The following is an 11,495-nucleotide window of genomic DNA, read 5'->3' as shown; positions in this document are numbered from 1 at the left end:
GCCAGTTTTGGGCGAAGGAAGTTCTACAATAGCCGCCGAAAATATTTCGCAACCGTTTTTTTCTCAGCAAGGAACAACTCCGGTGGAGCTACTTTCGCCTACACAGCTTCAGATGCCGCCATTCTTTGCGTCGCCGCTGCAACAGGCACGAACAGTTCACTCAACTGCACCTCCGTTGAGCCATATTTTCAACCTTTCACCGTCATTCGTAACACCTACATCGTTCCAGACGACTGGTGGACAGAGTCCCACAACGCTACTACCACCATTGGCGCAAACCATGATGAACCATTCACCACCCGTCTACCCGACGGTTGGAGCATGGACTGGACCGACTATTCCCCCAAACAACAGCTTACAACAGTAGATAATGATCAACCCTGTTACATCCATGCACCCTTTCTCCACTAGCTATCCCCTCCAGTTACCATTCCAGCCATACCCCTTTTATGGACCAAGTTCAGGCTACCTTACGCCCCTACATCATGGAATGAGTTCTCAATACCAGCAAGGGACGTCGACTGCTCCAAACCAGGATGGTTTTTCCCGGAGCGTAACATCTCTGTTTGTTAAAGAGTTGTTGGATTACGAAATACCAAACACTGCAAAGCTCCCGACGCTTAAAACGTACAATGGGACTACCGACCCAGATAGCTACATTGATACATATGAATGGACGATGACGTTGCTAAAGCTTAACGAGAAGTTTTGGTGCACATACTTCTCGAAGACGCTCGATGGCAACGCCGGCACATGCTTCAAAACGCTACAACCGGGCAGCATTTCAAACTTCGCTCAGCTCAAGTACCTCTTCCCCACCAACTTCATGCAGCTACGTAAATACAAAGGCGATTCTCATTCAATTATAGGCTGTAAACAAAGGGAGGGGCAGACTGTTCGAGAATACTTTATAAGGTTCATAAACGCTATGCTGGATGTAACGGGGCATGATGAAGGACTCATCGCTAGTGCTTTCACATGGGGACTCCTTCCTGGGCCCCTCTCGCAAAAAATCATGGGAAAGAAGCCTCCAACACGAGCTGAGTTGAAAGAAAGAGTGGAGCGATACCTACGGCAGGAAGATGGTGAAGCAGCCAAGCAGGCCTACTTAAATGCTATGGCGACAAGACGTCACCACCCGACCCACACGGATTTCCGGGGGGGGGGAGGAAGACACTATGGCCAAGCAAGAAGACCACTGCCACGTTTCTGACCATTTATTAAAGACGACAGACCGGGTCGCCACCCAGAAGTATATGCAGTGTCTGAGAAACAACAGCCAGCCAAGTCACCTAAGAGTCGGTACTGTGAGTACCACAAAAGCAAAACACATGATACAACTAGCTTGTCGGTACTAAAGAAGGAGATGGAGGAGAAACAACTTAAGGGAGACCTGGTGGAGGTGGCACGAAGCCAACGCGCCAAATTCGATGCTGAGAACGCCAAGGGTCCACCCTGCGAAGGAGTTCAGCCCAAGGAGATATTCATGATACGCAGTAAAAGAAGTAGGAAGGAACAGCGAGGCGAGCAAGTCATTGTTAAACCGTCAGCACGCGCGCTCACGTTTTCCATACAGGATCCCCGGCCAGACGGCTGGAAAGGTGACAACCCTCTGATAATACATGCATCCATCAAAGACGTGACTATCCATAGGGTCTATGTCAACACCGGGAGTTCAGCAGACATCATCTATGAGCATTGTTTCCGGCTCCTTCCGGATCGCTGGAAAGACAATTTGCGACCTACAACGGGTAGGCTGGTGGGATTCACCGGCCACATCCTGTGGCCGTTGTGCACCATCCACCTCCCCTTAACAATCACTAGCAACGACAAGCAGCGGAAGAAGACCGCCCTGATAGACTTTGTGGTCATTCGAAACTCGGCGGAGCACAACATCATCTTAGGGAGGATTGCCCTCTTGAAGCTAGGGGTCGTACCTTCAACCATGCATGGGATCATGGAATTCGACACACAAAAAGGCGAAGCCATGATTTTGGCCACCCCGCCTAGAGAATTGCGGTTCTATACAGTTATGAAACTAGCAGAAATAACCAAAGGGCCCAAGAGGCCCAGGGGCAATCCTGCAAAGGGGAAGGAGGTAATCAATGAGGGATACCCCGGCCATCCAGTCAATGTTGGAAGCGACCTCCCAAGCGACACAAGAAGAGCACTGGTCGATCTACTCAAACGCTACAAACATGTATTTGCTTGGACCCCCACGGTTATGGTGGGGGTAGAAAGGAAGGTCATTGAACATAAGCTAATGATCAAACCGGGGGTAAAAGAGGTTAAGCAGAAGAAGCGAGTACAAGGAGGAGACCGTAACAGGGCGATCAATGCAGAAGTGTCTAAGCTGATGGAGGCTGGAATAGTAAGGGAGGCGATGTTCCCAACGTGGATTGCAAACCCAGTTATGGTCCGCACCTTCACCTTCACCACTTGAAGTTTTCTGGACAGATTCAACCCCAGCCGTATATGTAGCATGGCGGATAAGACTGATAGCATTGGTAAAGTCATGATGCTCTATCAGCTTATCAATGATACGCACAACACCGATTTGCAACAGCCAATCCAAGTCTCGACGAGCAGCGCACACATCTGCTTGCAGCGACGACACAAGCTTGTCACGGTCAATGGCGTCACGCTCGAGACTTTCAACCTGGATCATTAAACCTTCATTCATTTGAGTTAGAGAATCAACCTTGGCCTCCAATGCAGCCCTAGCCTCATCAAGAACATTCTTCTCAGATGCTAGCAACTCACATTTCTTTTCAGCTGAGCGAAGATCGTCGCCAAGCTCACCCAGGCGGTGCTCCAGGCTTGCCACACACGATCCACAAGTGGCATGAGCATCCTCCATCTCGCCAATGCTATGGATGCGCCGGGAACCTGCAACAAGATAAAACATCGTCTGCACAGCAGCATAGGCCATGTTGTGAGCAAGGGCAGGGCTACCCATCGGATCCATATCCCCTACTGCAGCTGGAGGGAAGGCATGGCGCGAGAACTCCAAGGCATTGGCACGAACAGAAAGACGAGAATCATTGCGAAGATCCCAAGATGGCACAAAAACCGTCGATCCAGAAGCACCATCACCAGGGCCACCATCTTTGGAGACTGTAACTGGCCGGTGGGGACCAAGGCCTTTTGCGGGAGAGAGCTTGAAAGGGACAAACAGAACACTTGGAGAAGGGATTGAAGAGAAATCTGGAAAACCGGGTTGTTCAGTCGCCCTATTGACTCCCTCAGACTGTTGCACGTCATCATCGGGAATCACAACCACGCCAGCGGAAGTGGAGCTCACTGGCGTGGAACTCATCGAGCTCAGCAGACGAGAAAAGCTACGCCTAGTATGCACCCTCTTGGGGGCAGGAGGAGCATCAGTCACCGACTCACCCATCGCCTGCATAGCTTTCCGTTTCGCCTGCATCCGTCGAATGTCAGCAATGATACCCTCTTTGTTGTCCTCACTGTCCTCCGGGGAAGGGGAAGGAGCACCGCCTGTTGTCATAACAAAAGAAATTGGGCGGGCAAGCAACGGACCTCCCTCAGACACCGACGAGCCCGCTGGAGGGACAGGAGGAGTAGGGGTGTTGAGACGATCTGCACGACGAGGAGGGCAAAGACGCTCGAACAGATCCACCTCGCGAAACTCCAGTTTTCCCCGATAGCGTTTACGCAGCACCTCATCCATGGATAAGGAAGACTCAACACCTAAAGAAAAGTGGAATGAAATGTAAGTCACATGGAGGCGGTTAAGAGAAACACCAAAAAAGTAAAGTAAAGAGAGAAATAAGATGAATGTGACACTCACCATCAGTGACGGAGTAGAACACTGCCATCTTTCCACGCTGCCTCCAGGAGGGGCTCATCCCTACCCCGGACAGAAGCGCTTCGGAGTAATCCTCAGCGGTTACCTGCACAGTTTTCAGGTAATCGGCGACTTCTTGATTGTGAGGGAAAAGCTTAGGGACAGTATAAGCGAAAGCATTGGCACGGTAACGACCACTCCCAACCAGTTCTTGATTCACCCACAACCACTTGTCTTGCCAATTCTTGTGGGTGCGCCCATCAGGAACTAGGGCATGTCCCCCTCGCCGGCCCGAAAAAGTACACTTATCTCCGGTAAGGCAGAACCGGAAGAAGAACTTGAAGACGAAGTAGTTGGGAACATACCCATTGGCTCTACAGATCATCTCGAAGGCAACCACCTTGTTGATAGCATTAGGGGTCAACATTTGAAGACTACAGCCATCCTTCTGAAGAACCTCCTCTTGGAAATCTGTCAAAGGAAATCGAATGCCAACATCTAAGGTTTTAAGGAAAACCCTAATTTTCCCAGGGGGGAGAGGAGATGCTAGAGCCAGCAGAGGGAAATTCCACACCTTCTAAAGGAGACAACCCATAAGTGGCCTCCAACTGTTGATACTCGACGGTAGAAGGGACAATTCCAGGAAGATCAGCTATGAAAAGAGAGAAAAGAAGAATACGCAGGGAAAAGAGGGAAGTAATGGTGAGAATCGTTCTCTGTAAATCCCCTATAAAGGAAAAGGAAGAGGCAGAACATTCAAATGCCTGACACGCTGACGTCACCGTTAGCAGTCAAGTGCGGTCACGTCGCCATAAAGAGCGGAGTAACGACGGACACGCGCCAATCAGTTAAGTCCAGTACGCCGTAACTAGCGCTGCAATGCTACGGCTACTGGATTGGGGGACTTGATGGTGTGCCTAGGGCAGCACAGTAGAACCGCGTCCAATCCCTAGAGCCGGGCACACCAGCCAGGCTCAGCGCCCGCTGGCGCCCCCGGGAGCGAAACGGACAGGCGGAAGGCTCGCGCCCGCCAAGTAACGCTCCTTGCTCCAAGACAAAAGATACGGTCAGGAGACAAAGGGCAGGATTAGAGCATTACCATTGGAGCCAATGAGAGCGCTCTAGCGGTTGAGGGCGCACGACCCTCCAATCAGCGCCTCCGACCTTGTCTCCTCCAAAAGTGATCCTATCTGGTACGGACCAGGCAGGAGCGCTAGGTATAAAAGGATGTGCACACAAGACCAGCAAGGTAAGCTATCTAACCAATCCCAAGAGAACAAACACAAACCCTAGAGTCATCCTAACTTGACCGTCAGAGCATTCTCCCGGGAACCCCTCCCGGGAAGTGGCTGACGGCCCTTGTTCTTTGTGATCTTGCAGTTATAATCAAGCAACCAAGAAAATCTCATCCCATAGTCAGAAGCAAGGTCTCATCCGGGACAAGGTTCCATCACTTTACACTTAAGAAAATCATGACTTTGTATTCTTTTGTAAAATAAGTTTGAAAATCTTTAGAAATCCTTGAAATTCTTTCATAAACAAGTTTTGATTAAAACTTTGATAAAACAATATAAGTAAAGGAAACCTTTGTCTAAAATAATGTTGTAACTGAATTTGAAGTAAAACATACAGCGCGAGAGACAATTTGAGAAAAGATTTGAACAAATAAAGACGTTTTGGAAAACTATTTAAAGTATCATACATGGTAAAACAGTTGACAGTGTAATAAATCCTTGTGCATGCGGGTTATCAATCACATTTGATTGATATGATAACTGACATGTTTTAACTTGTATTCCCCCCCCCCCTCATAAAAGCATGTAAAAGCATTTAAAAGGTTAATTTAGGGGTATGAACTCACCTGTTGTAAGCGGATCGAACGAAAGTTCCGGTTGGGTGCTCAGTGTCAAGTAAAGACTTGAACACACTTAGTGACCTATTAACATATGATGACATATGTTTACATACAATTAGTAAATATAATACTAATTTAAACACGTATACGTATCCTAAAATGCGGAAAACACTTTGGTCAAGTGCAAGGAGTGTCCGGGGTAACATCTAAGGATGTGTATGGCCTAGATAAGGAGTTTACTCTTCATGGGTGGTGTGTTCTTTGATGCATTAAGGTCTTATAACACCTGTGGAACTAGGCTAGGTTCAATTCTAGGGCTTATGAAGGGTTTAAAGCTTCAAAATGGACCATTTGATGAGTTTACGGTCCATTGACACTCCTTGAGGAGTTTATGGCCATAAACCCCATGGTTTACGGTAGTAAACTCTTGGACACCTTTCATTCTTTGATTTCAAGGTCCTTGGCTCATTCCTAACAAGTTCTAGTGAGGGTATAAGGCTTTCTAGGGGGTTGAAACTTCATTTGGCATGTTTTAGGGGAGTTTATGGTCTAAGCATATGCTTGGGCCGTAAACTCTAGTTTGCCCTCCAAATGGTGATGTTTTGGTGTTCCAAGTCCGAAATGGTAAGTCCCTTAGTCATATCTTAAGCCTAAATTAATGAGGTTTGGAAGTGTTTTGGGCTTGATTTGCATATTTAGAGGGTGTTTACGGTCTAAGCATATGCTTGGACCGTAAACCCTCTTTCAAGCCCCCAAACTTGATGATTCAAGGCTCAAACACTTCTAGGTTTAACCCAAAACTAGTTTCTAAGCCTAAAGGAGGGAGTTTTGGGCATTTTGGCAGCATTTTAGGTGTTCACGGCCTAAGGAGGTTCTTAGGCTGTGAACTCCTTTTAGTTGGCTTTCTTGAGTGATTTTTGAACTATAGCAACCATTAATGATGTTTAGAACATGTTAGGGTAAGGGAACTTACGTTTTGGATGCGGAAACTTGCGGTTTTGAGGTGAAATCGGACTTGAGGAGAGAGAGTAGAGAGAGAAAGTGGGTCTAGGTGGTAAAAGGGTTCTAAGGAGTGTCCACCCTCCCTTATATAGGGCTTGGGTGTTGTACTTGGTATACGACTACCCGATACTTATGTTTAACGAGGTTTAAAATTTTTACCCGGTTAAATGGTCGTAATCAAAAATAAACTTTTTCCAATAAAATGGAAAGATAATTTACGAGTTTATTTTTGCTTGACGAATATTATTTAAAATATTCCAACGGGTTTAATTCGGTCAAAAATATTTTTGGGATAAATTTGGCTAATTTTTGACGTAATTAATTCCGACGTTAAAACTAATAGGAACTTTTGGGTTGTCACATCATCCCCCCGTTAGAGGGAATTTCGTCCCGAAATTTAGGTTTAGGCAAGGAAGTAGGTATGAATGATCGAGTAATGAGATGAGGGTACTTCCTATTAGGCTGGTCCTCGCACTCCCAAGTGAACTCTGGCCTTTACTTGGCTGTGACATCCCCAAAATCACGGCCAGAAAAGACCGATTTTGTTTATGCTTTATAAAAATCAGAGTACTTCATTTTATAAAAATGTTGCGGAATTTGTTCCCAGAAAAATATGGTAAATACGTTATTAAAACATTTTCGAAGAAACATATTTATTTAATTTTAAAACGTTTGGGATGTCATCGTTAATACAGAAACACAAGCAGAGAACTTACAATTATTTACACTAGTGATCTACATCTCTTTAAATCTCTCAGTGTAATGTCACTTCATATCAACACCTGTGATATAAATAAACTGAGTGGGTCAGGTTGGGAAACCTGGTGAGTACATAGGGTTTTCAACCCACATTAATATAATTATTATGTTTAATCATCAAACAGTTAACCCATTTACCCATCCCCATTATCTTCTTTATCCTTAAGGATCTAACCCTAAGAATCAGTTATTTCTCATTCATTCGTTCCTAAGGATCATCCTAAGAAACAACATGAAGTCCATTGTTGCCAATGACACATTTGTTAAGCGCAGCTGCTAATCTTGTCACTTAGGCGCAGCTGCCAGAATTGGGACATTTTCTATGAGGCGCTTCTGCCGGGTATTGACCTTTAAACGCTACTGTCATGGTCATAAGGCTCCCTATTAGGCGCAGCTGCCGATACTGTCCTTAGAGCGCAGCTGCTAGGACGTTTACCGTAGATCTAAAACATCTACGGGTTGTGGCGCAGTTGCCAGTTCTCATCTATATGGTACTAGGTCCACTGCTGCCAATGTATACCTATAGGGCACTAGGTCCATGCTACTATTGTTCCTCTATTTCAGCTTTTATCCCTCATCATTCATCTACCCATGTTTTACCCAACATATTTTGTAGATATAAAATACTTTATACAGTTTACATCATTTAAAACATGTATAAAAATCTTTTACCAGCATAGAAAACAAGTATTCGGACAATATGCACATATAGCACGTATTTTATAATAAAATACTTCATATCTATGTGTAAGATGAAAGGGACCATGCACTCACCTGAGTAGGTGGTGACTCAGCACTCGAACAATGCTTCGATACTCTCAAAATGATTTTCCTTCGATAAAACCTAGTACCAATACCACTAGGGTTTAGTCTAACGATAACCGCGACAAATTAATTACTCTGACTATTATTAAGCGTTAATAACACTCAATATAACTCATAATAATAGCCCAAATAATTATTTTAAGGACCTAATAACATTCCTATAATTATTTGAAAGCTATATTAAAAATTGCGTAAGCGTAGCACACTTACAGCGAATTTTATCGAAAACCGAAACTTAATTGGAGCAGCGTTTCGAAACCGAAAGGCTCTTTTTCTCAGGACTCCGGGAGCCTCGGGGTTTCCCTCGAGGGATGAGGGGCTTAACTAGGGCTTAGGGGGGTTTATAGCACTTAGAGAGAGAACGTTTGTAGAAAGAGAAGTGAAAAATGGTGTGAAGAATGAAGAAATCTTGGCCCCCTTTTATAGCCTGCGAGGCCTCGGTACGCTGGGCGTACCTCGGACCTATGCTGGGCGTAATGGCTCAGATAAGGGCGCCACCTCGGACCAGCTGTCTTGCACTCCGGAAGAGATAAGGGCGAGGGTACGCGGGGCGTACTGGCTTCGGACGCGGGGCGTAAGCAAGGGCGACGTGTCCTTCATCCGAAGCGAGATCTGATCAGCGATGGACGGCCAACAACTCGCCACATCATCAATTCCTTATCAGCCTTCGCAAATTGCATTTTCGACTTCTAAAAATCATAAATTTCACATACGAGCTCCATTTTTTACGTTCTTTATAACCACGCGAAGGTGGGAACGTACTCTACAACTTTTATTTAGACTCCGTCGGCTACTTTTGGCTCGATTTTTAATTTTATATTATTAACAGGCCGGGACAGGATTGATCCGTTAAATCCTCATAACTTCTTCATCCGACATCCGTTTTCGCCCATCTTTTTCTCATTACGCTACTCTCAACGAGATCTTCGATTCTCGTTTAGGTTGTGTTGGCTAAAAACCGCTCGATCTAATATTCGAATTTCAGGTTGTACACTGCTAACTCGAAACTTCGAAAAATCATAACTTCTTTATACGAAGTCAGATTTGGGCGTTCTTTTTATCGATGTTCTTAGTTTAACATGTTCTACGACTTTCGTTTAGATTGCTAAGGCTAAATCTCGCTCTATCGTAAATTCACTATTTACGCTTCCCGGTGTCGTGCCGGTTCTGTCGCGAAACTTCGACGGGTCATAACTTCTTTGTTATAACTCGGATTTCGGCGTTCTTTATATGTACGGAAACCTTGTGACATATTCTACAACTTGGTTAAGATTATTTATTCTAAATAATCTTTTGTCGAAAAGTCGTTTTCGACTCCTATTGCCTCTAAATTGACTAGCCCGGATCTACGGGCGTTACAATTATCTCCCCCTTAGGATGATTACGTCCCGGAATCATCAACGAAACAGGGCTCGTATAATGACTCCATACGTCATCTCTTCATCCTAGGTAATAATTATAACTTCTATATTCCTTCAAGTCTATCTCTTAGACTCATTGACTGTAAGTAGTACTCGATCGTGCACCTGCTCTCTTCCTTAGGTTAAACTCCCAATTATGACCTTCAAGTCACAATCTCAATCCTTACTGGATACGAACTTGAGATGATTTCTTTTATTACTACTATGGATCGATGTGTCATATTCTAATGACCTATCATCGTATGTTGCAACACTTAGACTTAGGTCTCTTAGAGTTAAATTCTAAAACAGACTATGCCTTCCTTCATGTTCTAATGTGATAGAATCACACTTTAACATTTGGCATTTCTAGCTACCAACTTCTTTAACAACGAGCGTGATATTTCTATTGATCGCTTTGATTTCAATTGTTTGGTTTAAGTCGCAGGCTACATCGATCTTGATTTTCTAAACCACATATCATACTTAGCGTAGTCGGACTCAATTCGATATGACCACTAGGGTCAGAATATCAACAATCTTCTTAGTCATTACCGAAACAATGGTAACGACATACTTGAATAAAACGAAATCAATTACTAGCTTCTTGGTAACCTTGTGACTTTCCCTGATCCAAGTGTGAGTCCTGTGCTTCCGGTAGCATAGGCCTCTACTACCATTCACACATACTCATACTCATCCCAAGTATTGTCCCGTAGTTTTCCAATTCACCACACAAGAAAATCACATAACAGCTTAACACATCAAATATCAAAACGAAGGTTTTTATTATTCCTTGAAACTATTACATAGGTGTTCAAGTTCACCCTAGACTATGCCTCTAACAGGCTACATCATATGATTCTATGGCTACTTCATAACTTGACCTTCGGATGTCAAGCCTTCACTCCTGAATCCTTGCATTGTCATCTGCTTCGTCAAGGATCATTTGAAATGCTCTCGCCTTTGGCTTTGGCGACACATTTGGATTTGTAGCCCCCTCTCTCTTTGGGCAGTCTTGCTTGAAGTGCCCTTCCTCATTACATTCATAACACACCCTTTTGTTGAATTTACACTCGTTGGCATAATGCCCATGCTTCCCACACTTGAAACAAGTCACCTCCTCACCTTATTTTCCAGAGTGTTTCTTTTTGCACTTCTCGCACCATCTTTCTTCACTCCCTCCTCCTTTAAACTTCCTTGTATTGGAATTGCATCTCTCATCGGGATTCGTAGACCCCTCAAACTTCCTCTTTTCGCCAACCTTGGTCTTGTTGGCGGCTCTTCCCTTGATCATCTCCTCAACCGACTTGGCAGCCCATATCGCTGCCTCCAAAGTAGGTGCCTGACGCACTGGCACCGCGTACTCCCATAGAAGTCCTTTTGCATACTTGTCGACTTTCTTCAGCTCATCCGGAACAATACGTAAGGCGAACTCCCTCTTCTCTGTGAAGTTGTTGGTGTATTCATCAACAGACATGCTTCCTTTCTTCAAGGTAAGGAATTGGTTTTCTAGCTCGAGCAGATTTTGGGTTGAGCAGTACCTACGTTTGAATTGTACCAAAAATTCTGTCCATGTTAGTTGAAGGGGCTCATTGGGGCTCAAAGTCTTCCCCAAGGTATTCCACCAACGTACAGCGCCTCCTCAAAACTGACGCACTGCAAATGTGGTCTATTGTTTTCCTCTACAACTGCACGTCATGAAAGCTAACTCCATCTCTGAGATCCAATCCATGACCCCGATCGGATCCTCCTTTCCAGTGAAAGTCGATGGCTTGCAAGTCAGAAAATCCTTGTACTTGCATCCATTCCTCTCGACTTCGTCATCTTGGTTGTTTTGTCG

This window comes from Lactuca sativa, chromosome 2, assembly GCF_002870075.4.
Source record: "Lactuca sativa cultivar Salinas chromosome 2, Lsat_Salinas_v11, whole genome shotgun sequence".
NCBI lineage: Eukaryota > Viridiplantae > Streptophyta > Magnoliopsida > Asterales > Asteraceae > Lactuca > Lactuca sativa.
The sequence above is the reverse complement of the archived record's forward strand: the minus strand, read 5'-3'. Positions refer to the sequence as shown.